The sequence below is a fragment of the Bufo gargarizans genome, chromosome 5 (genome assembly GCF_014858855.1).
Source record: "Bufo gargarizans isolate SCDJY-AF-19 chromosome 5, ASM1485885v1, whole genome shotgun sequence".
NCBI classification, from domain to species: Eukaryota; Metazoa; Chordata; class Amphibia; order Anura; family Bufonidae; genus Bufo; species Bufo gargarizans.
Genome location: NC_058084.1, coordinates 46,831,034 through 46,857,235, shown reverse-complemented (window position 1 = coordinate 46,857,235; position 26,202 = coordinate 46,831,034). Strand labels below are relative to the sequence as shown.

Genomic DNA, 26,202 nt, shown 5'->3' with positions numbered 1-26,202 from the left:
TGACAGTGAAGTCATAGTTGGTCAGGCGGGAGGCCCATCATTGCTCCAGAGCCCCTAACTTGGCCGTATTCAGATGTGCCAGGGGATTGTTGTCAGTGAAGGCGATTAAATGGAGTGGCAGCAAGGTAGTCCTTGAATTTTTCAGTCACAGCCCTCACTAAAGCAAGGAACTCCAGCTTAAAGGAACGATAGTTCTGATCGTTTTTCTCAGCTCCCCTCAGGGATCTGCTGGCATAGGCAATCACCCTCTCTTTGTTGTCTTGCACCTGAGCCAACACTGCTCCCAGGCCTCTCTTGCTGGCATCCGTATAGAGGTGGAACGGCTTCTGATAATCTGGGTAACCCAGGACAGGGGGTTCGGTCAGCTTCTTCTTTAGGAGCTGGAAGGCAATCTCCCGTTCCTCATTCCATTCAACAGGGATAGGAGTCTTTGGACTCTTTTTGGGATGCCCCCTCAGGAGTTCCTGGATCGGATCCGCAATCTGCGCAAAATGCGGGATGAAGCGTCTATAATATCCTGAAAAACTGAGGAAACTTCTCACCTCCTTCACGGTGGTAGGAGTAGGCCAATTGCGGACAGCAGCAAGTTTATCAGGATGGACTCCTTCTGCGCTAACATGTCCCAGGTACTTTACCGTTGGTTTCAGCAGATGGCACTTTGACGGCTTGACTTTAAGGCCATATTTAGTGAGGACTTGAAACACTTCAGCCAGATGCTTTAAATGATCCTCATATGTCTTAGCGTAAATAATAACATCATCCAAGTATAGCAATACAGTTTCAAAGTTCTTATGGCCTAAACAACGCTCCATCAACCACTGGAACGTCCCTGGGGCATTGCACAGTCCAAAAGGCATGTAGTTGAATTCGAACAGGCCCATAGGTGTGGTGAAAGCGGTCTTTTCCCGGTCTTCCGGGGCCATGGGCACCTGCCAGTACCCACTGGTTAAGTCAAGAGTTGAGAAACAGGCTGATGAATCTAGGGCAGTCAGACTCTTCAATGCCTGGCAACGGATAAGCGTCTTTGTGGGTGATTTGATTGATTTTTCTATAGTCCACACAGAACCAAATGCTGCCATTTTTTTACGAACAAGAACTAGGGGTGCAGCCCAGGGACTGTGACTGTGCCGGATTATGTTAGAGTCCTTCATTTCTTGTATAATCTCTTTTACGGACTGGTAGGTAGTCGGCAGTATGGGTCTGTATCTCTCCTTGATAGGAGGATGAGAGCCAGTGGGTATGGTGTGTTTGATTACACTGACCTCTCCGTAGTCTGCGGAGTGCTTGCTAAAGGCCTGGTGATGCTCCTTCACCAGATTCAGGACTCCCTCTATTTGATCCTTCAGGGTGGATTCGTTTCCCACATGAAGTTCCTCCCACCAGGATACTGAAGGGGTGCTGGCAGGGGCGCTGCTCTGTGCAGTTTGAGACATCTCCATGGCAGGCAGATGTATAATATCCTGAAAGGACACCTGGAAAAGCTGAGCAACAGGGCAGTGCTTAGAGAGAGTAACAGGGTGATCACTGAAATTAATAAAACGGACAGGCACTTTACCTTGTGACACAGTCACCAGGCTCTTGGCTGCTCGCACGAAGGGATGATTCTCAATTTGGATAGGCTCCATCAGGGCTTGATAGTCTTAGCCCTGGATCCCTAGCACAGCATGGCACCACAGAATGATCTGGGAATTTGGTCGCAAATCTTTGCTGAGCACACAGCACACTGATAGTCTTCTGAATGACTCTTAGAAGCAGGTGAAGCTGAGGATATGGATTGGTTCAGGGCCTCGAGTACCTCGGAGTAACAGGTTTTTAAGGACATTAGTCCCTAAGATCACGGGGTGTCCCCCTTTATCTCCGGCTTGCACCACAGTCACACCTTGCTGTGGTAAGGTGGCTTCTCCCACCTGGAGAGTAGGTTCCCAGTATCCATGGACTTTCACCGGCTTGCCGTTGCTAGCAATAATTTCCAGCCAGGATTCCGGTGGCTGGGTGAGGAGACTTGGATCCCAGAATTTGTCAAAGGTGGGTCGTTGGATGGTGGTGACCTGAGACCCAGTATCCAGCAGGGCTTCAAAAAGTATCCCGTTAATGCGTATGTTAATTTTTGGGTGAGATGCCACGTACTGGGCATCCAAATCGGATCCTTCGGACCTACTGTTCTACCTCCCGAGGGGCGGTCCGTTTAACTGCCAACACGTGGACTCAGTGTGGGCATATTTCTTACAATAGGTGCAGACAGGCTGCTTGCGATTCTTAGACCGGTAGCTCGGTCGTCCATTGGGTTCCTTGGGGTAGACATCTTTATATGCAGGCAGGAGGAGCCTTTGAGGTAGGGGGCTTTCGTATTCCAATAACAATGGTCTTTCCCATTCCTCTATCTTCCTGCACACCTTTTCCAGGCTCTTAGTGAGATGGTTAACTTTGCTCCATTAACGCAGCCACCACATCTGTTACTGGAGCCTGGTTGGCTTGAATAGCTCCGGACGTTTTCACATCAATAATTTTTGGCTGGCAGGCCTGAGGTTCAAGGGAGGCCGCCGGCCCTGTGGGCGGATTTTAACCCAGGATACTGATGGCCAGCTCTTTAAAGTCCAAAAACGCACAATTGGGGTGTTGGGCCGACAGCATCCTCAGCTGGCCCTTTAAGTGCTCAGTGTTTACACCCGCAATGAACTGCTCTCTCAGAGTCTGGTCCTGGTCCTCAGCCTCCCGGGGGTCCACCTGGACCACAGCCCTCAAGGTCTCTTGTAGGGACAAAGCAAAATCACGGAGTGACTCACCGGGCTGTTGCTTCCTGCTGAAAAATTGCATCTCAACTTCTGACACCGTCCTGGCCTCAAACGTGGTGCCGAGGCGATCAAAGATCTGTTCCAGGCTATACTTTTCGGAACTGGGCCATGACATGACTTCCCTGCGGGCGGCCCCTTCTAACTGTGCTAAGAGGATCTCCATTCATTGCTCAGCGGAGAAGGGATAGAGCCGGAATAAGGCCAGGATCTGGTCTTTAAAGTCTCTCAATTTGTGGGCTTCCCCGGAATATCGCAGGAACCAGGGGGCCCCCGAAATATGGTATGGTCAGTGGCATCAGGCTAGATGCTGCCGCAGCGGCGGGCGCCCTGTTATCAGTTGCGTGCATTTCAGATGGTTCATCGGGGGCCACCTGCTCCGATTCTTCAGGTGCGGACATGGCGTGGTCTCTAGAGGCATGTTCTGTAGGCAGACACATGCTGGACTTCGCTCGCTTAAGCGTTGCTAAGGGTGACCACGGAGTAGGTATGGCCCTTTAAGGAGTGGCGGAGCAGGCCAAATCTGAATTGGATGTACTCCCCCCCCCCCCCCCCCCCCTGGATTAAGTCCTTTGTTACTAACAAGGGACCTCCCCCAGTCTCCCAGCAAGGATCGGAATCTTCCCGGTACTTGTATACAAAGGGGCCGGTGAATACAAAAATACAAAAGATTTTACTGACTCCGGTGATGCGCAGTCCAAGTCTCGCGAGGTACGTGGTTACGTCATGCGGAGGTCCCACGCGCAGTGTCAGGAGTTGGGCGCGGCTTCACGGAGCTTCCAGATTCGTGGTAGGCGATATCTTTTTTCCTTTTGCAGGCTGGGCGGTACCTTCTCTTCTTCTTGTTCGCGCCAAACTAACACAACGAGGGCACACCGATAATCCAGTCAGCTTAGGCGGCCATCTTTAAGCATAAGGCTGTCCATTTACTGACAGCAACCGGTGACTTAGGACACAGCAAACAGTCCACAAAATAAAATTTTTACACCGCAGTTTTTCACAGTTCTTTGGCCCAACAATTTTCAAATAAACAGATAGGGCATTTATCACTTTATAGACAGTAATGGCACACAGTTTTGATTCCACTATGGCGTAGGAATATTCGCATCCTGTTCGTGACACCAAAATATGCAGTACGCAGCCCTGCAGGGTGAGCGAATGTGAGGTCACAGGGGTAGTTACTAACCAAGGGTGTTTTTGGTACTCGCAGTTTTTTATATACCCTGTGCAGGCTTACAGCAGTGATGAAGAGGCTGGCACATGGATCCTCTGGGGCACTCTCTGTATATAGGGACCAGGCCAGCTGGTAGGTGAGGTGCCCTGGGTGTTGCAGATTTAGTGTGCCGTATGGCAAGATCCCTTAAAGTTTGACGCCAGTGCCGGTAACGGTGGCACACAGATTTGTTGTGGGAATAATTGAGGAACACAAGTTGCAGTGAACCAGAACTTCCTTTTACTAAACAGTTCAACTATTTACAGTCTTTAGTTAGTTTCACATGTAAAAGGTTGTGACAGGCAGGCTTTATATAAACTGCAGGCAAAGTCCTTGCAAGATACTCAGAGGGAATAACACTTACAGATCAGGGTGTGTTTTCCTTAGTTCCTGTCTGGCTTTCTCCAAGGCCCGTATGCCCTATTGTTGGCTTTATACTTGGGTAGGGAAACCTTCTTCTGGTATGTCTCCTTGCTGAAGAATATCCTTCTGCCCTTCAGCTCTCTTTTTGGCTGGAAATAAACTTGGCTCTGCACTGTACTTTTGAGGGAACTTCAGGAGGCAAACTCTTCCCCTGGATTTACTCCTGAGCTCCTCTTGCTCAGGGACTCAGGCAGGCTAGACTGCACTGACTAGCCTCCTGGACTAAACTGCACTGACTCTTTCCTGTCTGGGTCTAACTATATATACTAGGGGGTTTCCCTAGCTCCCTCTACTGTCTAGGAGGAGGAACTACCCCTAACAGGCCTGGTACAGGAGACAGGAACCCCTAACAGGAAAAGTACACATCAAAACACCATATAAAATACAATGACCTTGTTCCACAAAAGGTGGGGAACAACAAGGCCCAATTGACCCTTGTGTAGTGCCCACATTTACCTAGTGGGACACTACAATAGTAACGCTGAGAACGACATCATTAGCAATCGTTATGTTGGTGGAGTATTCGAAACAGCTCAACAAGGCACACAGGTCTCGCATGGAGGCCCAGTCATAGGTGGTGAAGTGGTGCTGTTCCGAAGAGCGACTCACCCGTGCATGCTGCAGCTGAAACTCCACTATCGCCTGCAACTGCTTGCACAGTTTCACCCTGTGGGCACGTCGCATATGTGGTGAGCGGGAAGGCCGAAGTTATGCTGCAGCGCTGACCGGCGAGCAGCAGTAGGGTGAGAATGCTGAAAGCGCGCACAGATGGCCCGCACTTTATGCAGCAGCTCTGACATATCGGGGGAATTTTTAAGGAACCTCTGCACCACCAAATTCAGCACATGCGCCAGGCAAGGGATGTGCGTAAAACTGGCTAGTCCCAGAGCTGCTACGACATTTTGACAATTATCGCACACCACCAGGCCGGGCTTGAGGCTCACTGGCACAAACCACTCATCTGTATGTTGTTCCATGCCCATCCACAGCTCCTGCGCATTCTGGGGTTTGTCCCTTTAAACAGATACGTTTTAAAACTGCCTGCTGTCATTTACCCCTGGCTGTGCTGAAGTTGGTGGTGAAGGCGTTACGCTGACCGGATGAGGAGGTAGTAGAGGATAAGAAAGCGGAGTAGGAGGAGGAAGCAACAGGAGGCAAACTGAAGCGCCCTGCAATCCTCGGTGGTGGAAACACATGCGCCAAACTTCTATCCGCCTCAGGCTTAGCCGCCACTGCATTTACCCAGTGTGCTGTTAGGGAGATATAACGTCCCTGACCGTGCTTACTGGTTCACATATCCTTAATTAGTTAGGTGGACCTTGCCACAAATGGCGTTGCACAGAGCACACCTGATTTTGTCTCCCACTTGGTTGTGCAGGGAAGGGATGGCTCGTCTAGAAAAGTAGTGGCGGCTTGGCAGGATGTACTGTGGGATAGCCACCGCCATAAGGCTTTTAAAACACTCAGTCCCCACCAGACGGAATGACAGCATTTCAAAGGCCAGTAATTTTGAAATGCTGGCATTCAGGGCCAGGGATTACGGGTGGGTAGGGGGGTACTTCCTCTTTCGCTCCAGTGTTTGGGAGATAGACAGCTGAACGTTTCCATGGGACATTGTGGAAATGCTTGGTGACCCAGGTGGTGGTGTTGCTGGCACATCCTCTGTTTGCGGGGTGGCAGGTGCCACTGTCACTCCAGAGGTGGATGAAGAGGCCGAGACTGCAGCAGAAGAGGAAGCGGGAGGAGCCAGAGACCTTTCTTTGCTTTTGAGGTGTCTACTCCACTGCAGCTCGTGCTTTGCACTTAGATGCCTGGTCATGCAGGTGGTGCTCAGGTTGAGAACATTTATGCCTCGCTTCAGGCTCTGATTGCACAGCATGCAAACCACTCATGTCTTGTCGTCTGAAGAACTGCCACGCCAGGGAACTCCTTGGAGCTGGCTTTGGTGCGCTCGGTCCCTTGCTGCGGTGGGCAGTAGCAGGTGTACTGTCCAGGGGACGGCCGCTCCGCTTTTGCATCCTGCTCCCTTTTCTGCTGTGCTGGTGGCTCTGTGCAAACACCGCCTCTTCCTCCGAACTACAAAGGTCACTCGCATGACCTTGATTACATGTGAGGTAGAGGACCTCATCGTCCTTCACATCATCTTCCACCCAGTCTTCACCCCTGGCTTCCTTGTCGGTCTGCACACTGCAGAAAGCCAAAGCAGTTGGCACCTGTGTTTCGTCATCATCTGAGACGTGCTGCGGTGGTCCTGCCATGTACTCATCCTGCAACACGCCAGACCTGCAGGGTATAGACGAAGTGAGGTCACAGTTATGGGCAATCGAGGGTACTCACTATATTTGCGGAACCCTGGGCAGGCGCGTGGCAGTGAAGGAGAGGTAGACACAGTTCCTCTGGGGCACGCTCTGTAGATAGGGACCAGGCCTGATGGTAGTTGAGGTGCCCTGGATGTTACAGGTATTTTGTGTGCCTGGGGCAAGGTCCCTGTGGTATTCGTGACGCCAGTGCCTTTGGACGGTGGCACGCCGGTTGGTGGTTGGAATGATGAAGGTACACAAGTATGCAGTAAACCAAACGTAAACTTTACTGGACAATCCAACTTTGTACAGCAGGGAGTAGTATAATCTTCAGTTTACAGTTCCACACAAAAAGGGGCTTATTCACAAGTATGGCAGGCAATAGACATGCAAGTTACACTGAGGGTAAATTCCACAAGCACTCAGCAGCAGATTGTACTTTGACACTGTCCTTTCTAGAACTCCTACTCTGGCTTGATATCTCCCAAGGCCCGGATGCCTAAAAGGGTGGCTTATATCCTTGGTTATCTCCTTCCTCAGGTATGATACTACTTGCAAGGGTTTCTAAGTTCCTCTGCCTATCAGGGGCACTTGGCTTACCCTGGGACGCCTCCTCCCATCAGGTGGATAACTGTCGGTTTCTCCCAGGAGGTTGAATCCTGCAACTGGGGTATCTCTTCAGAGCTAACTTAGGCTCTCTTGTTCTTCAGGCAAGCTGGAGCTTCTCAACAGCCTCCTGGACATCACTAGCAGCCAGGGCTATCCAGCTGCATGTCAGGAGCAGGCTTCTTAACCTCTGTCTTCTCAGACTCCTGACTCTGCACTAACTCTCCCTGTCTGGGCCTGGACATTTATACTAGGGGCTCCCTATCTCCCTCTAGTGTCTGGGATGTCTAACTACACCCAACTAGGCCTGCTGCTGCACTAGACAGGGGTACATTGCATATAACAATACATTAAAACATACATTAAATGCAGAATAAAATATGACATTTCTGTTCCTTGTGAGTAAGAGTAATGCGCACACCAATTGACCCTTGTGTAGTGCCCACCCATACCTAGTGGGACACTACAATCCTAATACATAAGTGGTTGGGCATCGGTGCACTCAATTTCTTCCACTTCTGGGGCAGGGCTATGTGGATGGCCCTGGTAAACCCTGCTAGCAGAGTCATCAAAAAGCAGAAGAGACTGTTCCATGACTTGGGGCTCAGACTGCTTGGCTGATTTGGAAGGGGGTGAGGTGAAGGACTGATGGACATGGGCTGCAGTAGACTGAGTGGGAGACTATGTGAAGGAACTGGAGGCACTGTCAGCCACCCAATCTACTATCGCCTGTACTTGCTCTGGCCTCACCATTCGTAGAACCGCATTTGGCCCTACCAAATAACGCTAACGGTTCTGACGCATATTTGCACCTGAGGAAGGTGTTTCACTTGTGCGTGTATCTGGCACAGATCGACCACATCCTCTCCCTGCAACAGGAGCTCCACCAGCAGCAGCACGATCTTGGCCACGTCCCTTATTTAACGCTCTCCTCATTCTTTGCATTCACCCACCAAACTAATCGAATCGGTTTTTGTTAGGAGACAATTTAACCGCCAATAGTCAACAATTAAGTTCACTGAGAGTAAGGCAGTGCCGGTGTCATAAAGAGGAAAAATTTCTTGAGGTCACACAACAGTGTGACAGGCGAATTTTATACAATTACTTCACGGTCCCAAAATTTGTCAACCAACAATGTAACTGCAGTATTGACTGGTTATATTTGACTGTGACAAATGCAGCAAAGGCCCCAGTCTTGCAAATAATTGGTGTTTTTTTAAACCCAGAACATATTTGCAGTATTTCAAGCTTGTCTCAAATGCAACAAAGGCCACAAATGTATTATCTTGCCCAAAATGGGTGTTTTAAAAATTCCAGAATATAACAGCGGTATATCACGCTTGTATTGAAATGTGACAAAGGCAGCACAGGCCGCAAATGTATTATCTTGGCCAAAATGGGTGTCTTTTAATAACCGAATATAACAGCGGTATATAACGTTTGTATTGGTCTGTGACAAATGCAGCAAAGGCCCCAGATGTAGGGACTTGCAAAAAGTTGGTGTTTTAAACCAAGAATATAACTGCAATATTTAAACTTTGTATTTGACTGTCACAAATGCAACAAAGGCCACAAATGTATTATCTTGCCCAAACTGTGTGCTTTAAAAATACCAGACTATAACAGCGGCATATCAAGCTTGTATTGGACTGTCAGAAATGCAGCAAAGTCTGCAAATGTATTATCTTGCCTAAAATGGGTGTTTTTTTTACCAGAATATAACAGCAGTATCTAACAATTGTATTTCACTGTGACAAATGCAGCAAAGGCCCCAGATGTAGGCTATTGCAATAAATGGGTGTTTTTTTTTTTTTAAACCCAGATTATAATTGCAGCATTTTAAGCATGTATTTCACAGTAACAAATGCAGCAAAGGCACCAGATGAAAAAATGGGTGCGTTTTTTAAACCCAGAATATAATTTCAGTATTTCAAGCTTGTATTTCACTGTGACAAATGCAGCAAAGGCCTCAAATTTAGTATCTTGCCCAAAATGGGTGTTTTTTTTAAATAACCGAATATAACAGCAGTATCTAACGCTTGTATTTCACTGTGACAAATGCAGCAAAGGCACCAGATGTAGAGTATTGTAAAAAATGGGTGTTTTTTTAAACCCAGATTATTATTGCAGTATTTAAAGCTTATACTTGACTGTCACAAATGCACATATGCTGTGCTGGTGCACTGAACTTGCATAAAATGGCCGCCGACGCCCACCTAACTAACAGACATATAATAATTATTTTTCTGTGTCACTGGGCTCAAGGCAGAGTAAAAAGATTGTGCACTGCACCCACAAAACAAATTCGCTGTAGATTGCTGTGTTAGGCCTCATGCACATGACCGTGCCTTTTTTTGCAGTCCGCAAACCGCGAATCAGCAAAAAACGGAAGCCGCCCGTGTGCCTTCCGCAATTTGCAGAACGGGCGGCCCATTGTAAAAATGCCTATTCTTGTCCGCAAAACGGACAAGAATAGGACATGTTCTATTTTTTTTTTTGCGGGGCAACGGAACGGAACAACGGATACGGACAGCACACGGAATGCTGTCTGCATCTTTTGCAACCCCATTGAAGTGAATGGGTCCACATCCGAGCCGCAAAAACGGCGGCTCGATGCGGACCCGAAAAATGGTCATGTGCATGAGGCCTTAACAAGCACTTCTGAACAAAGATTATTTCCTATTCTCTCCCTCACAGCAGCAGCATCCTATCCCTACACTGACTCCAGCTTATATAGAGGCTGGGTCACGTGCTGCACTGGCCAATCACAGCCATGCCATTAGTAGGCATGGCTGTGATGGGTTCTAAGGGCACAGAGTTAAATTCTTGTTGATTGGCTGCTCTGCAGCCTTTCAAAAAGCGCTATTAACTCGCCGAACACCAAACCTGAACCCAAACTTTTACTGAAAAGTTCGGGTCCAGGGTCCAAAAATCCTAAAGTTCAGTACGAACCCGAACTTTACAGTTCGGGCTCGCTCAACCCTAGTGAAGACTGTTTATAAAGTTGATTCATTTTACATTTAAGAAGCAAATAAACTATGACAAAAAATTCTGTGGAAATGTGTTAATATTCTTATTTTCCACTATTCCTTTACTTCAGGTGAAGATTGCCTATGGATCCTCCACAACTTCTTACTTCTCCTATACACATCAGAAGTCGCAGACTTTTTACCTCCAGAAGGGCAAGCCGTAAGTCAGATAATATCACTCAAGCTTCTCTGTGAGAGGTACAGATCTTGAGCATTGCACAAAGACGATGGCACTGTGCAGTCTGTGCAGTCACAACTCAAATGTGACTCTCCTTCCTATGTTTAAAAAAAAATAAAAATAAATGAATGCTCAGTTTTCTTCTGCAGCCTGCATGTTTCACACACATTGCAGGCTGCTCCATCCTGTTCAGAATGAAATCTGTTAGACAAGCTCTCTGGCTGCTCGGCCTCCAGTCCCTCTCTCTTTTCTCCTCTCCTGAGATATCTACTGAGCTGATTCATGCCCAAATCAAAGTTGAACTACAATGTAGACTATAAATTAACCAATTCACTAATAGAATAACCATCGTGAACACAAAAGATAGTGCAGCAGTGGCGGAGCCAGTACCGCCTGCTGGCTCAATAGGATAAATGTCCAGAATCCAACTAGCATGTCCGCCCGCTGCCCCCTATACTACTGGGAGCAGTAACCACTGATATGTACAGTTCTTTATAATACACACAGGATATTTCCCACATAAACAAGCCAACCAGGCACCTACCAGGATTGGTGACACCGGTGAGAAAGATGTCCTATGTATGAGGCGTCCTCTTGTATGGGCAAAAATCCACAGCCCTGGCGGTCAGTTGCAATTCAGGATAGATAGATACAGAGTGCAGAGTGCCTATTGTGTCCATGTCCATTTAATTCTGGAGGTGCCTATATAATTAGGAGAAGAACAAGGATTTTCATCCCTGAGGAAGGAAAACGTGACCATTTTCCGAAACATGTTGGACTAAGTTTTATCCTATGGAGATTCCACAGCTCAAGTGATGTCACTGTGTTCTCGGTACGAAGCGCTAGCTTTGAGGAGGAGAACATTGCTTCCGTTCAGGGCATTCTTCAAGCATTATCCAGAATTGCAACTGACATGGCCAGGACTGTGGATTTGTGCCTATACAAGAGGATGCCGCATACATAGGACTTCTTCTTCCTCTCTGGGGCCTCTAACCCTAGTAGGTGCCTGGTTGGCTTATGTGGGAAATATCCTGTGTGCATTACGATGAACTGTACATACACCTGTGGTTACTACACACACTAGTATAGAAGGAATCGGTCGGGCATGCTAGTTGGATTCTGGACATTGATAGGGCACAACTAACTGTTATGCGATTTTTCCACACTCATACCAGGTCTAAAATTGTTGGTGCGGCATGGGTGGGGGAGGGGACGGGCCGGTAGGCCGTCTCATTCATCATTTTCTATGCCTGGCTTACATTTAGAACCAGCACTGGATGTGCCGAAGTTATGAAGAGGCTGGCGGCTCTTCAGAATTTTGGCAGATCCACCACCAGCTATGGGCCTTTATTGGGACCGGTGATTGTGCTTCTTTATCCTTAGACTATAAATTACTTTTAATGGAGATCTGGGAAAATGACTTTTGTGGCCATTTCCAGGTGTTACTTTGAAGCATATATCCAAAACTCCTATGGATCGTCTGTACTAGATGTTGGCATATACACACGGACGAGTTCATACACTGAGAAGCAGACCCCTGACGCCGTACAAGAAGTACAGACCATACAGTCACAGAGTGCCACTATTCTAGAAAACCAGGTTAGTAGTATATAGTATTCTGCATTATAGCCGTGTCCTTCTGTTGCATTTGGTATCTGATATTAGATACTAAACTCATGTTGGTTCCACTGAAATGTCTTCTCTTCCCCAAAGGTTATAACTCTACGGAACTGGAACACAACCCAGCAAGCAGTGTATGAGGTTCAGACAATCACTGTCACCAAATACTGCATCTCTCCATGTCCCGCCATGTACTACACCCTTATCTATGCCAAGGAAGAAACAGGTACAGTCTATCTATCGATCAATCCCATATCTCTATAAAAAAGAGACACAGGTGCACGCTACCTTGGCTACAACACAAAGCGTAGAACTACAAGTAACAGCACAAAGACATAGGTAAATGGTGAATACATGAAAGTGTAAACTGCATTACTGCTATACTTACTATATGAAAAGTAGAACCTCTTTGCGTATATCTATCTATTATCTATATACAGGGGCGGATTGGCCATAGACCTTACAGGGAAATTTACTGGTGGGCCGATGCCCAGGGGACCGTCTGAGCCTTCATTACAGCCGGCCAGTGGAAGTTTTTTGGGGATGTATTTTGTGATGTACTGTGGTATTTGACACTGTTGGGGTAGTATAATGAGCCACAATATGGTATTGTTGGCCCCAGCTACTTGTTTTGGCCCTGCCTTTCATCAATTTGGACCCAATTACAAAACTGGGCCACTTTAAGTATTTTACAGGATCACTTTTAGTTCCCAGTCCGCCCCTGTCTGTCTATCTATAATTGCAAAAAAGAGAGCAGCATAGTCAGAAAGTGCAAATATGTGTGCAATTCCTCAGGGAAGGTAGGTATTTCTTCTACTGAGAAATCCCAAAAACTAAAATTGAGGCAGCACTCCAAATGTGGTGAAAGTGTTTATTCCCAAAGGCCTCATTGTGTTGGGATGAAACGTTGCCTTGGGAATAAACCGGTCTTCACCCTTTCATCACATTTGGAGTGCTGCCTCAATTTTTGTATCTATCTATTGTGGGGTTTTTGCTCTGATAGGCGGGTGGTAGGGGTGGCAGTACAGAGGCTCATGAAACAGGCTTTGTGTTCAAACCGTGCTCTTTTATTCACTCCAGTGCGTCACATCAAAAACTGTGCAGTTCACACAATAGCAATGTTCAGAAACCCCACCTCCCACAACGGAGCCCCAAACGCTGCAGGCGTCTGGGTGCCTGTTCACACAGTCCCTCCCACCAGTGATCGGTAATACACCTTGTCGTGGTGCAGGTTCATCCAAGTTCATGCAAGTTAGACAGGCCACGGGTCGGCCTGGACAAGGGATTGGCTCCGGCCACAGGATCCCTTTTTTTTGTCCTTCTCTGCGCTTGCATCAGTTGTGCAGTCTTTGTTAGACGGAGCGGACTACAGAGCTCAACCCGACCCTCCGATCAGCCTCCCGTACAGCTTCCTGCAGAGAAACAGGAGACCGCACTGCATTAGCCCCCACAGTCAGTGAACACCACACCTATAATCACACACTCTGGGTGTAGCAGGAAGACCACACCCACCAAGCATAGTGAAGGATTAACTCCTTCACTACCCGACTAGGGCCAGAGAAACCAACCTGCCCGGATCAGTGTAGACTGACACCAACAACCGCTGTGTGCACAGCACTCACTGCTGACAAAACACAAAGGACCCAGCTCCTAATCCCCCAGTGGCAAGTATCTTCCATCAACTACCACTTCAGAAACTCCCCTACACTATCTATCTATCGCTTATCTATCTCACATCTTATTCCACCAAGTATTTATTTGTTCCTAAAGCTTAAGGGGGAGATTTATCGAAAGTGAGGTAAAGTAAATACCAATCGGATTCCACCTTTTACTTTCCAAAGGAGCTCTGAAAAATGAAAGGTTGAATCGGATTGGCTGATCGGGATAACTAAGCCAGTTTACCTTTATTCCACTTTTAGTATTATTATTTTTCTATATTTCCATTGGCAGATCCACTATCAGCCGACGCTACTGCTCCTGAAATCCAAGCAGCATTGAGCAGATTTTGGTCTATACAGCCAGACACAGTCGATGTTCAACAACTCAATTCTTCCAAAGAAGCAAATGTCTATACAGTGACATTCAATTCGCTAAGAGGTGAGTAAAGGCAGGGCAAATTCCAAAAAAGCCAAAGATGATCAGAGCAAAGAAAAAACACTAGCTGAAAAATCACCTCTAGATCTTTGCCTGAGGTAGTCAATGAACAAGAGAAGCTATATGAGATAGGTAACAACTAGCGCAAAGAAAAATTTGAGCAACCACACATATCAGCCAGTTTCTTAAAGGGTGTCTTCCAGTACAGATAAATGTTTGGTTGAGCTTGTACAGTCCTGATCAAAAGTTTAAGACCACTTGAAAAATGGCCAAAAAAATTATATTTAGCATGGCTGGATCTTAACAAGGTTCAAAGTAGAGCTTCAACATGCAACAAGAAGAAATGGGAGTGAGACAAAACATTTTTTGAGCATTCAATTGAATGAAAACAACGAATAAACTGAAACAGGCTGTTTTTCAGCTGATCAAAAGTTTAGGACCACACCTCCCCAAAAAATTAATAAACCCCCCCAAAACAGAAATCCAACTTCCAAACATGAACTCAGTAATGAGTAGCTCTGCCGTTATTGTTTATCACTTCAAAAATTCGTTTCGGCATGCTTGATGCAAGCTTTTCCATGAGGTGAGTGGGAACATTTCTCCAAGTGGTGAAGACGGCCGCACAAAGACCATCTACTGTTTGGAACTGTTGTCCATTTTTGTAAAATTCCCTTGCCATCCATCCCCAAAGGTTCTCTATTGGATTTAGATCAGGGGAACACGCAGGATGGGCCAAAAGAGTGATGTTATTCTGCTGGAAGAGGTCACTTGTCCAGCAGCGTTGTCCTGTTGAAAAACCCAGTCGTTACCACACAGACGAGGGCCTTCAGTCATGAGGAATGCTCTCTGCAACATCTGGACATAGCCAACGGCCGTTTGACGCCCCTGCTCTTCCTGAAGCTCCATTGTTCCACTGAAGGAAAAAGCACCCCAGACCATTATGGCGCCCCCTCCACTGTGGTGCGTAGAAAACGTCTCAGGTGGGATCTGCTTGTCATGCCAGTAACGTTCGAAACCATCAAGGTTACATTTTTTTCTCATTAGGGAATAAAACTTTCTTCCACCTTTTGAATGCCCCATGTTTGGTGCTCTCTTGCAAAATCCAAACGAGCAGTTCTGTGGCGTTCAAGGAGATGAGGTCTTTGAAGCCGTTTTTTGTTTTTGAAGCCCTTCAGTCTCAGATGCCATCTGATGGTTATGGGGCTGCAGTCAGCACCACTAAGGGCCTTAATTTGGGTCGAGGATCGTCCAGTGTCTTGATGGACAGCCAATTGGATCCTCCGGCTCAGTGCTGATGACATTTTTTTGGGTCTTCCACTAGACTATTTTGTTCCATAACCCTCAGGATCAGTTAAGAATTTTTAGAAATTCCAAATGACTGTCTTACTGCGTCCCACCTCAGCAGTGATGGCGCGCTGTGAGAGACCCTGCTTATGCAGTTCAACAACCCGACCACGTTCAAAAAGGGAGAGTTTTTTTGCCTTTGCCATCAAAACGTGTGACTACCTGACAGAAAATGATAATGAATCCACATCTTTGCACAGATTTGGCCTTTTTAAAGGCATGTGGTCCTAAACTTTTGATCAGCTGAAAAACAGCCTGTTTCAGTTTATTCGTTGTTTTCATTAAATTGAATGCTCAAAAAATGTTTTGTCTCACTCCCATTTCTTCTTGTTGCATGTTGAAGCTCTACTTGGAACCTTGTTAAGATCCAGCCATGCTAAATATGATTTTTTGCAATTTTTCAAGTGGTCTTAAAAAGAGTTGAGCGGACACCTGGATGTTCAGGTTCGATGAGTTCGGCCGAACTTCGGAAAAAAGTTCGAGTTTGGGGACCCGAACTTGAACCAAACTTGACCTCGAACCCGAACCCCATTGAGTTCAATGGGGACCAAAACTTTTGAGCACTAAAATGGCTGTAAAAATGTCATGGAAAGGGCTAGAGGGCTGAAAATGGCGTCAAAATGTGGTTGAGCATGGCAAGTGCTCTGCAAACAAATGTGGATAGGGAAATGACATAAAATAACATAAAATACGTAAAAAAATATTTTTATCTTGATCTAGGAGCACCAGGTCCATATAGAGAAGGAGGTTGAGGAGGCGGTGGATGTGGTGGTGTAGGTGGAAGTGGCGGTGGAGGAGGAGGAGGAGGTAGCCTACACTGCTTTTTGGTTTTACCTTTTTTTTTTTTTTTTTTATCAGGGTACACCCCAAAACATTGGGAAATATAACCCTCCAGTTGTGCGAAACACACGTTCAGACAATACACCGGCTGCAGGGCAGGCCAGCACCTCCAAAGCGTAAAGGGCAAGCTCAGGTCATTGGAGACCCAGAAGTTGCAGGGGCTGACCCCTGTCAGTTAGTTTGTGTAGGCGTGTGCATACTTACTTCCCCACCCACCATGTCGCACGTCCCCGTGATGTTCACAATCCAATTTGATATCTGCTCTATCAACTTTAAATGTTCTTTTATGCGCCTACTATGGTGATTACGGGTGGTGGGGAATCGGGGTTTAACCTCTTAGGGACATAGGGCGTACAGGTACGCCCTGATGTCCTGGTACTTAAGGACACAGGGCGTACCTGTACGCCCTGTGTATTTTTGATCACCACCGCGCGGCCGGCGGCGGTCGGAACACCGTGCCTGCTCAAATCATTGAGCAGGCACTTGGGGCAAATGCGCCGGGGGGTCCGATGACCCTCCCCATGTATGCGATCGCAGAAAACCGCAGGTCAATTCAGACCTGCGGTTTTCTGCGTTTCCGGGTTATTCAGGCCTCTGAAGACCCGATAACCCGGAACAGGATGGTGATGGTGGGGTGATTTCACCCCACCAATCACCATCCAGCGATCCTGAGTGGTGATGGTGACATCACCACTCAGGATCGCTTCTGATTGGTCTGTGGGCGGTCGCGATATTCAAAAGAGGCAGGCGCTCCTCTCCTCCTCCTTTTGTGTTCCGGAGCCGAGGAGAGAGGAGCTGCCTGCACGTGTGTCCGCCATTGCTGCCAGCACCCCGATCTGTGCCCCCAGGACCCGATCTGTGCCACCAGCACCCCCCATCAGGTACATAGGGACAGCATAGGGAAAGTTTGGGTTAGGCAGGGAAATAAAAGGGAAAGTTAGTTTTTGCAGTTTATTGCATCACCCTAAGTTAGGGTGTCTGGGGTCCACAGCATAGTTGTGTGACCCTAGACCCCCCAGGGGTGCTGCCACTTGCCCCCCCTGCCCCCCCCCCCCCCACACTTTTTTGGGGTGCATTTTTTTTTTTGTGTGTACGCTGACTGTGGCCGGCACTCTTAGTGTCCGGCCACTGTTAGCACATCGCACACCCCACCGCTGATCAACTTCAGCGGAGCAAGGGGATTGCCATGTTAGGGACCCTGTGGCCCACACTAGTACGAGCAGCTCTGGGGCTCGTACTGGTTTCCCGGCCCACCAGTTAAATTCACCAAAGCACCCTGCCAGTGAACTTGTCTGGTGTAGCCCAGAGCGATACGAGCCCGTGATTCCTGATTTTGTAAGCCAGGAATCCACAGTGGGCTAAACTGAATATGATTTTTTTTGTCATTTTTTTTCAGTGACCCACTGGTAAATCTGATGGTGGAGCAGACAAATCTGTACGCCCAACAGTTCGTCGCTCAACACCCGGGCTCCTTTTTGGCCAGGCCCGGTGGCTGGACGCCGGTCAGTGCAGCCGAAATGAGGACATTTTGGGGCCTCGTGCTGCATATGGGCCTGGTCAAGAAACCCAGTGTCAGGCTGTACTGGAGTGGGGACGTCCTATATCAGACCCCACTTTACAGTACAGCCATTACACACTCCCGGTTTGAGGCCATCCGGAAATGTCCGCATTATTCCGATAATGCAGCATGTCCCCCCCCCCCGAGGTGATCCTGCCCATGACCGTCTGTATAAGATACGGCCGGTCATCGATCACTTTGGGGCCAAATTCATGGAGGCCTATGTACCTGGAAGGGAGGTCGCGGTTGATGAGTCTCTCATTGCGTTCAAAAGGAGACTCATTTTCCGCCAGTATGTGCCCTCCAAGCGGGCGAGGTATAGCGGTACCTCAGGGTACACTTACAAATTTCTTGTATACAAGGGGTGAGATTCCTGGATTCAACCCCCAGAATGTCCCCCCACTCTGGGTGTTACCTGGCAACTTGTGTGGGACCTTATGTACCCACTGCTGGATAAGGGTTACCACCTGTACGTGGATAACTTTTATACCAGTATCCCCTTGTTCCAGTCCCTTGCCGCCAGATCCACGTCCGCTTGCGGGACCGTGCGGAAAAATCAACGCGGCCTCCCTGCCCACCCCTCCAGGTACCTATCCCCAGGGGTGAGACCCGTGCCCTTACCACTGGAAACCTGTCGCTGGTCAGGTATAAGGACAAGAGGGATGTCCTTATGCTGTCCACAATTCATGGTAACGGCATCACACCTGTCCCTGTGCGAGGTACCGCGGCAACGGTCCTCAAGCCCGATTGTATTGTCGACTACAATCTGTATATGGGAGGAGTTGATCTCTCGGATCAAGTCCTCAAGCCATATAACGCCATGCGCAAAACCCAGGCATGGTACAAAAAGGTTGCGGTCTACTTGGTACAGGTTGCCATGTACAACTCTTTTGTACTATCCCGAAGCGCTGGCAGCACAGGGACATTCCTCCAGTTCTATGAGGCAGTCCTCAAGGCCCTGATCTTTTTGGACCGGGAAAGAGCAGGCCTGAGTACCTCGGGAACTGTAGGCGCCCGGATCGTCCCTGGCCAACACTTTCCAGGTGTGGTCCCCCATACTGGAAAGAAGGGACGAACCCCAAAAAAGTGCAGAGTGTGTCGCAGGAGGGGGATACGGAAGGACACCACTACTCAGTGCGACACGTGCCCCGATCATCCGGGCCTCTGCATTGACGGTTGCTTCAGGAGGTATCACACTTCCATGGAGTACTAAATTTGTATCCCAAAACTGGTTCTCAGACTTGAGACACTCCAAAAAACTAAAATAATTTTATTAAAAGTAGACATATTAGGTATCGCCGCGTCGGTAATAATCTCCTCTTTAAAACGACCCCATGACCTAACCCCCCAGATTAACACAGTCCAGAAAAAAATAAAATAAAATGTGCAAAAAAAGTAATAAAAAGGTGCAAAAAAAGGTTTTTGTATTAAAAAGTTTAATAGCAAGCGATCGAAAAGTCATTTAGCCCCCAAAATAAAACCGTCATCTCATCCCGCAAAAAATGAGCCCCCACATAAGATAATCGGATTAAAATAAAAAATATATGACTTTAGAGATACGAAAAAAATAAAATTGTATCAAAAAGGATAATATAGTCAAAAACCTAAATAATTGTATTGCCACGTCCGTAAGAATCTTCTCTATAAAAATACCCCATGACCCAACCCCCCAGATTAACACGGTCCAAAAAAAAATAGGTGCAAAAAATGATTTTTTTTTTGTCACCTTACATAACAAAAAGTTTATTAGCAAGTGATAAAAAAGTCATATAGCCCCCAAAATAGTGCCAATAAAACCGTCAGCTCATCCCGCAAAAAATGAGCTCCCACATAAGATAATTGGATAAAAAAAAAGACACTTAAACTTTAGAGATACAAAAAGGATAATATAGTCAAAAACCTAAATAATTGTAAAAAAAAGACTTATTAGGTATCGCCGTGTCTGTAAGAATCTCCTCTATAAAAATATCCCATGACCTAAAAAAAAAAAAAAAACTGTGCCAAAACCGCTATTTTTGGCACTTTTCCATTTCAATCCATTTTTCCCGGTAACAAAACAAGGGTTAACAACCAAACAAAAGTTAAAATTTATTACCCTGATACTGCAGTTTACAGAAATGCCACATTTGTGGTCGTAAACTGCTGTATCAGTAAAAGGCAGGCCGCAAAAGGAAAGGACTGACATGGTTTCTGGAAGGCCGATTTTGATGGCCTTTTTTATTGACACCATGTCCCTTTTGAAGCCCCCCTGATGCCCCCCTAGAGTAAAAACTCCCTAAAAGTGACCCCATCTAAGAAACTACACCCCTCAAGGTATTCAAAACTGATTATAAAAACTTTATTAACCCTTTAGGTGTTGCTAAACAGTTTTTTGAAAACCTTGAGGGGCGTAGTTTCTTAGATGGGGTCATTTTTAGGGAGTTTCTACTCCAGGGGTGCATCAGGGGGGGTTGAAACAGGACATGGTGTAAATAAACCAGTCCATAAAAATCAGCCCTCCAAAAACCAAACGGCGCACCTTTCACTCTACGCCCAGCTGTGTGGCCGTACAGTAGTTTACAGCCACATATTAGGCGTTTCTGTAAACGGCAGAGTCAGGGCAATAAAGATAGTCTTGTTTGGCTGTTAACCCTTGCTTTGTTAGTGGAAATAATGGGTTAAAATGGAAAATTAGGCAAAAAAATGAAATTCTCAAATTTCATCCCCATTTGCCAAAAACTCTTGTGCAACACCTAAAGGGTTAACGATGTATGTAAAATCAGTTTTGAATACCTTGAGGGGTGTAGTTTCTTAGATGGGGTCATTTTTAGGGAGTTTCTACTCCAGGGGTGCATCAGGGGGAGTTGAAACAGGACACGGTGTAAATAAACCGGTCCATAAAAAAAAAGCTTAGAAACTTCTAAGCCTTGTAACATCCCCAAAATATAAAATATCATTCCCAAAATAATTCAAACATGAAGTAGACATATGGGGAATGTAAAGTCATCACAATTTTTGGGGGTATTAGTATGTATTACAGAAGTAGAGAAACTGAAACTTTGAAATTTGCTAATTTTTCAAAATTTTGGGTAAATGAGGTAATTTTTTGTGCAAAAAATATTTTTTTTTACTTCATTTTACCAGTGTCATGAAGTACAATATGTGACGAAAAAACTATCTCAGATTGGCCTGGACAAGTCAAAGCGTTTTAAAGTTATCAGCACTTAAAGTGAGACTGGTCAGATTTGCAAAAAATGGCCTGGTCCTTAAGGTGAAATAAGGCTGTGTCCCTAAGGGGTTAAGGCCGGAGAGGGAGCGTAAGAAAGAGACCAAATTTAAGGGAGATAAATTTTATTTAAAAAATTTGGGATCAAGAAGAAATGTGGGAAAAGTTATTGAGGCGCAAATGTAGGATAAATTACAGAAGCCCAAATGTGGGCCAAAAGAGTCAAGCGGAATTGTGGGAAAAGCTATTGAGGCGCAAATGTTGGCCAAAAGAGTATAGCGGAAATGTGGGACAAAGTATTGAAGCTTAAATGCGGTACAACTTGCTTAAGTTTAAGCATTGAATCAAAGGAGGTGGCACGCATTAATTAACTACCTCAGCTCATCTAGCTTAAACCCCCTTAATGACCAGACCACTTTTTACAATTCTGCACTACACTACTGAAAGTGAAAAATGTCATTTTTTTGCAAAAATTTAGTTAAATTTCGATTAATAACAAAAAAAACTACATTTTTATATACATTTTTCTCAAAATTTATTGTTCTACATGTGTTTGATAAAAAAAAATGCAATTAATGTATATTTATTGGTTTGGGTAAAAGTTATAGCGTTTACAAACTATGGTACAAAAATTTAAATTTCTGCTTTTTGAAGCAGCTCTGACTTTCTGAGCACCTGTCATATTTCCTGAGGTTCTACAATGCCCAGACAGTAGAAAACCCCCACAAATTACCCCATTTTGGAAAGAAGACACACCAAGGTATTCCATGAGGGGCATGGTGAGTTCATAGAAGATTATTTTTTTTGCCACAAGTTAGAGGAAATAGATTTTTTATTTATTTTTTTCCTCACAAAGTCTCCCTTTCCGCTAACTTGGAACAAAAATTCCAATCTTTCATGGACTCAATATGCCCCTCAGCGAATACCTTGGGGTGTCTTCTTTCCAAAATGGCGTCATTTGTGGGGTGTTTGTACTGCCCTGGCATTTGAGGGTCTCCGCAATCATTACATGTATGGCCAGCATTAGGAGTTTCTGCTATTTTCCTTATATTGAGCATACAGGTAATGAGATTTTTTTTTTTAGTTCAGCCTCTGGGCTAAAATAAAAATGAACAGCACAGATTTCTTCATTCGCATCGATCAATGTGGATGAAAAAATCTCTGCCAGAAAAAAAAAAGGAGGGGAAAGGCGTCTGCCAGGACATAGGAGCTCCGCCCAACATCCAAACCCACTCAGCTCGTATGCCCTGGCAAACCCGACTTCTCCATCCACATCATATGTGGATGAATAAATAATTGCCAGGATTATTATTTTTTTTATATATACAAAGTGTTTGTCAAAGCATATGAACACCGCCCCTCAGTTCATAAGCCTCGGCAAACATATCTTTTACTGAAGAGGAGAAATCTCGTCTTACAGCGCCACATACACCGACTTTTGTGTAATCTGACAGCAGCGCAATGCTTATGTCAGAATGCACATCAGTGCTGCAGCTGGTTCATCGGTTGGTCCACCTAGAAGGTGTAAAAAAAAAATATATGAAAAAACCAGGCCGCAACGCAATAAATTTATTAACATTAACTTTATATAACATTTGAACGGAACATTAACTTTTATAAACTGTATTTAACTTTTTGAACAGAACATTAACTTTTTTGCTTACCAGTGATTTTATTTTTATTTATTTACCTTTTATAGGACAAACCTCTCCTTCCCCATGGGACAATGTGCAAAGCGTAAATCGCCCAGAGATGTGGCGAAGTACATTATGCACTTTGTCCCAGGTGAAAGAAGAGGTTTGCAGCAGCTGTGAGTGAAAGGGCCCTAAGAGCCCTGTGTGCCGGTCCTGTGTAATGTAATCCCTATGCTAATAGTGTACCTGTGTGTGGTACTTCCGGAAACACTCCCCTAAGCATAGGGCAGGGTGGTCAGGACAGTCAGGACAGAAATAGCGGGTGTCACGCCTTATTCCACTCCTGCTACAGACACAACATCTTTTTCGGGGTGGCGCTTGGGTTGAGGTACCTGCAACGACATTGGGGAAATGTCGCTCGTGTAGACGGCTTACTACACTGGTGAAGGTAGAGGAGGGGTATATTACACCTAAAAATTGGTGTATTTGACCTTAAAATGTGACTGACAAATGTTTTTTGTTTTTTTTTTTTTGTTTTTTTTACCAGTCTAATAGGTATAGCAGTGGTAAATCACACCCAAAAATTAGTGAATTTCACCATAAAATGTAAGACACAATTTTTTTTTATTGTTTAACCCGTCTACTAGGTATAGCAGTGGTACTTCACACCCAAAAATTGTTGAATTTTAACTGAAAATGTAACTGACAAATATGTTTTTTTTGTTAACCAGCCTACTAGGTATAGCAGTGGGACTATACACCCAAAAATTGGTGAATTTCACCCAAAAATGTAAATGACAAAGTAATGAAATAATCTAAAATAAAACGCGTACAAAAAAAAAATTGGATTTATGAGGTGGAGTTATTTATGGAGTAGGAGTTTGAGGAGGCGGTGGACGTAGCGGAGTAGGTGGAAGTGGCAGTGGAGGAGGATGAGCTAGCCAACATAGGTTTTTGGTTTTAATTTAATTTTGGAAAATTAAGGTACACTTCAAAAGAGTGTGAAATATCCAAAATACAAACATGAGCAATTGCGCTGCAGTATAACAATGGCTGCTTAGTGCCGGTATACATGTCTATTCTGCACAAGGTACGGACAAGTCCTGTGGGATCCATGCCTGGTTCATTTTAATGAACGTGAACTTGTCCACATTGGCTGTGGACAGGCGGCTGCGCTTGTCTGTGATGCTGCCCCCTGCCGTGCTAAACACACGTTCAGATAATACACTGGCTGCATGGCAGGCCAGCACCTCCAAGGCGTAAAGGGCAAGCTCAGGCCATGTGCCCAATTTGGATACCCAAAAGTTGAAGGGGGCAGACCCATCATTCAGTACGTGTAGGCGTGTGCACACATACTGCTCCACCATGTTGGTGAAATGCTGCCTCCTGCTAAGACGTTCCATATCAGCTGGTGGTGCTGGTTGTTGAGGCGTGCTGACAAAGCTTTTCCACATGTAGGTCATGCTAACCCTGCCTTCTGAGGTGCTGGCGGTGCCCCAGCTGCGTTGGCAAACTCTTCCTCATCCTCTGCCTTCGCCTTGTGCTTCCACTGTGCCCCCGCTGTCAGATGGGAATGCCACCAGCAGCACGTCTATTAGCGTGCGCTTGTGCTCGCGCATCTTACGATCACGCTCCAGTGACGGAATTAAGGACTGTACGTTGTCCTTGTAACGGGGATCCAGCAGCATGGCCACCTAGTAATCAGCACAAGTTAGAATGTGGGCAACTCTGCGGTCGTTGCGGAGACACTGCAGCATGTAATCGCTCATGTGTGCCAGGCTGCCCAAAGGCAATGAAAAGCTGTCCTCTGTGGGAGGTGTATCGTCTGTGTCCTCTGTATCCCCCCCATCCACGCAACAGTGATGGCCATGAGCTGGTCTGGGAGCCACCCTTCTGTGAACATGGTTCCTCCTCCTCCATCTCCTCATCCTCCACCTCCTCATCCTCCAGAACTGTGCACTGGCTGGACATTTGTGTACCTTGGGTTTGTGGGTGCAGGAACCCACCCTCAAAGCCACTTGGGAATGACTGGCTGGAAACCCTATGAAATGATCCCTCTTCCATCATCGCCAGGAGCGTTTTTTCAAGGAGGCATAGAAGTGGGATAGTAAAGCTGAGAACGGCGTTATTGGCACTGGCCATGTTGGTGGAGTACTCGAAACAGCGTAACAAGGAACACAGGTCTCGCATGGAGGGCCAGTCATTGGTGGTGAATTGGGCGTGTTCCGCCGGGCGACTCACCCGTGCGTGCTGCAGCTGAAACTCCACTATCGCCTGCTGTGGCACTGAGGAAAGGGTTTCACTTTTGCGTGTAGCTGGCACTGATCGACCACGTCCTCTCCCTGCAACAGGAGCTCCACCAGCAGCACCACGACCTGGGCCACGTCCCTTATTTGACGCTCTCCTCATATTTTTTAAATTTAGGCTCTTGCCCTAAATTAGTGTTTAATTAATAATAGAATAGAACAACCGTATGTAAAGGGTGTATCTCGCACGGCCTGAACCAGACTAGTCTCAATAAAAAAAAAAAAATTGCCCAAAATGGTTGTATTTCAAATGGCTGTATTTCAAATGCCTAATTAAAACCCCTGTATGTAGAGGTAGTATCTCAGGGGGCCTGAACTTCTGTAGGCCTGCAGTAAATATATCTTTGCACAAAATGGCTGTATTTCAAATGCCTAATTCAAACCCCTGTATGTAGAGGGGGTATCTCATAAGGCCTGAACCATTGTAGGCCTGAATTCAATATTGGTGCACCTAATGGCGGTATTTAAAATCTCTGAATGTAACCCAAATGTATTAAGGGTGTATCTCACAATGACATCTGCATCAAAGGCTGCCAACTAAAGTTTTTGATGCCCAAATGAGTGTTTGTTCAAAAACTGAATTTTACAGCAGTATATAAGCCTGTAATTTCACACGTGCTGATGCTGCAGGGACTGAAAATAGTTTTTTTGTCAAAATAGTGTTTTTAAAACCCCAGAAAATGATGGGTGTATTTCTACTTTAAATTGCACACTGACTAATCCAGATGTTGTAGATTGCAAACAAAGACTTTTTTGGCAAACAGAATCTGAAAGCTGTATATATTAAACTTTAATTTAACACTTGCAGATCTGGAAAATACAGTTTTTTGAAGAAAAAAAAAGTGTTTTTCAAAACCCAGAAAATGATGGGTGTATTTCTAGCTTAAATTGGACACTGACTAATCCAGATGTTGTAGATTGCCCAAAAAAATCTTTTTTTGCTAACCGAATATGAATGCTGTATACACTCACCTAAAGAATTATTAGGAACACCTGTTCTATTTCTCATTAATGCGATTATCTAGTCAACCAATCACATGGCAGTTGCTTCAATGCATGTAGG

The 26,202-nt window shown here is 45.9% G+C and overlaps 1 pseudogene; it reads left to right on the top strand.

Annotated features, from left to right (window-relative positions):
• LOC122939296 overlaps nucleotides 1-26,202 on the top strand; it is a 359,170-nt pseudogene that overhangs the window by 105,935 nt on the left and 227,033 nt on the right.